Source organism: Apaloderma vittatum, unplaced genomic scaffold, assembly GCF_000703405.1.
Source record: "Apaloderma vittatum isolate BGI_N311 unplaced genomic scaffold, ASM70340v1 scaffold4883, whole genome shotgun sequence".
In the NCBI taxonomy this organism is placed as follows: domain Eukaryota; kingdom Metazoa; phylum Chordata; class Aves; order Trogoniformes; family Trogonidae; genus Apaloderma; species Apaloderma vittatum.
In genome coordinates, this window is record NW_009707380.1 from 75,107 (window position 1) to 77,265 (window position 2,159).

The window sequence follows — 2,159 nt, forward strand, 5'->3', positions numbered from 1 at the left end:
GGAGAAACCTGGTTGGAAATTCCCTTTCTCTACCTACTCGGTGTCCTTTATTGTTCATAAAGTGAGGCTTTTCATCTGTCGGTGGGTGGAGGGGTCGCCGTTCTTTGCTGTCCCAGGAGCCAGGTTATTCCCCTGGTGGCAATTAAAGCGGGTGAGTTCCTCCACTCTGCAGCCCAAGTGCAGGCAAGGCCCCTCAAGTTTTACGGTGAGATATCCAAATTATCTCACAGCAACCAGGTCCTGCGCCTGGCTGGAGCTGCGTGGTGTGTGACTGGGATCGCCAGTGTCTGTGAGTCCATGTGTTGGTCTCAGGGACCTTAGTGTGACGCACAGCAGTCTGTCGAGATGAAGTTGAAGGAGGAGACCTTACCCAAGAAGTCATTTTTCTTGGGGTGTCCCAAGTCATGTACTGAAGGTTGCATCTGTCAGCTTAATCCCTCCCTTGGTGCGTTAGCTCTCACGGATGGTTCTGTTTTGCCCTCTGCGTCCCCTTAGCTAGTGACTGTTCCGTCCTTGATGTGCTGGAACGACACCTCCTGCTGTTGTTTTGCTCCACTGCCTGCTGAAAGGGCGTGTGTTTGTCACAGGCAGGGCTTGTCTGCAGAAACCTCACCTAGCGAATCGAAGCTGAGGAAGCTTGTGTTTGAGTTCCCCTTCACAGTTCTGAGGTCTCCCATTGCATCTTCCATAGGAACATCTCTGCTGTGAAGAGAGACTGAGAGACCTGGGGCTGTTCAGCCTGGAAAGGAGACGGCTGAGAGGGCACCTTATGAACGTACAGAAATATCTGAGGGGTGGGGGTCAAGAAGAAGGGGACAATCTCTTTTCAGTGGTGCCCAGCAATAGAACAAGGAATAATGGGTGTGAGCTAGAACATAGGAAGTTTCACCTCAACATGAGGAGAAACTTCTTTACTGTGCGGGTGCCGGAGCCCTGGCCCAGGCTGCCCAGAGAGGGTGTGGAGTCTCCTGCTCTGGAGACTTTCAAACCCGCCTGGACACGTTCCTGTGTGGCTGCCCTGGGGAATACTGCTCTGGCAGGGGGGTGGACTGGGGGATCTCTAGAGGGCCCTTCCAACCGCCAACATTCTATGATTCTATGATCTGCAAGGAGCGCTGGTCAACACCACCCGTAGCTCCCTGCTGAGGCTTTCTCACCCTGTTGCAGCATGGTTTGGTTTTTCTCTGTGAGATTTTAGGGAAGTCGTAGCTTTACACTGGGTGCTGACTCTGGTCCAGTATGGAACCTCCATCCAGCTGGGACTTCTGGTGAAAGTGGGTGGGTGGAGGGAGCTGGTTTGCTAGCTCTTGCATTCCTTTAAAGGATTACGAGCGACGGAACCTAATGGGGTTTAAAGTGGCATCGCAGTCCTCTGAAATTTAATCCGTGGAAATGTATTTCTAATTTAGTCTGCTGTGAGGTTGCTCAGCCTGTTGGCAGCATGTCACTGCTGTGATCCGGGCCAACTGCCACAGTTGTTGGTGGGAAAATTCAGATGGGGGGGTGAGGGGGCGTGTGTGTGAGCACACATGGCTGCGTTCACACACTTGATTCCACTGCTTGCTAACCAAGTAGGTGTTAGGTATAGCTTTGAAGGCACTTGCACTTAAGTCACATCCCCACGCAGGTTGCCTTTCTTTAACTCCGTTTTTGTTTCCTTTGGTCTCTTTGTGTTCTGCTTTAACAACACAAATGGGAAGCACAGATACTTTTGCGCTACTCCGCTGCTTCAGTCAGAAGGTTTGTTGTTGTTGTTGTTGTGTTATTTTATTTTTATTTGAATCAGTGGTTGCCTAGTTCTTGCACCTGTAATTTTCTTCTTTGTTATTCATCTGTAGAATAATTGATGTTTTGTACTGTCAATTAAGAACTTGTAATTCATTCCTAATTTCTTCAGTATGCAGGAGCACTCGTACGTTTCAGACAACACGTGCGTTCAGACGGCAAGATCCCAATTACAATTATATTAAAAACCACAAGGGAAATTCTGCTCTGAGTGTTGCACATGGCACGTTCTTGGTCTGCTTAAGCAGGCTGAAGGAAAGCAGAAAAGGGAAACCATCAGTTCTTTGTTTCAGCACCTCCACAAGCTTATCACTCCATCAGCCCTGTGTAAAACCTGAAAGGAGTGAGGGAAAACACGGGGGGAAATATTGCCT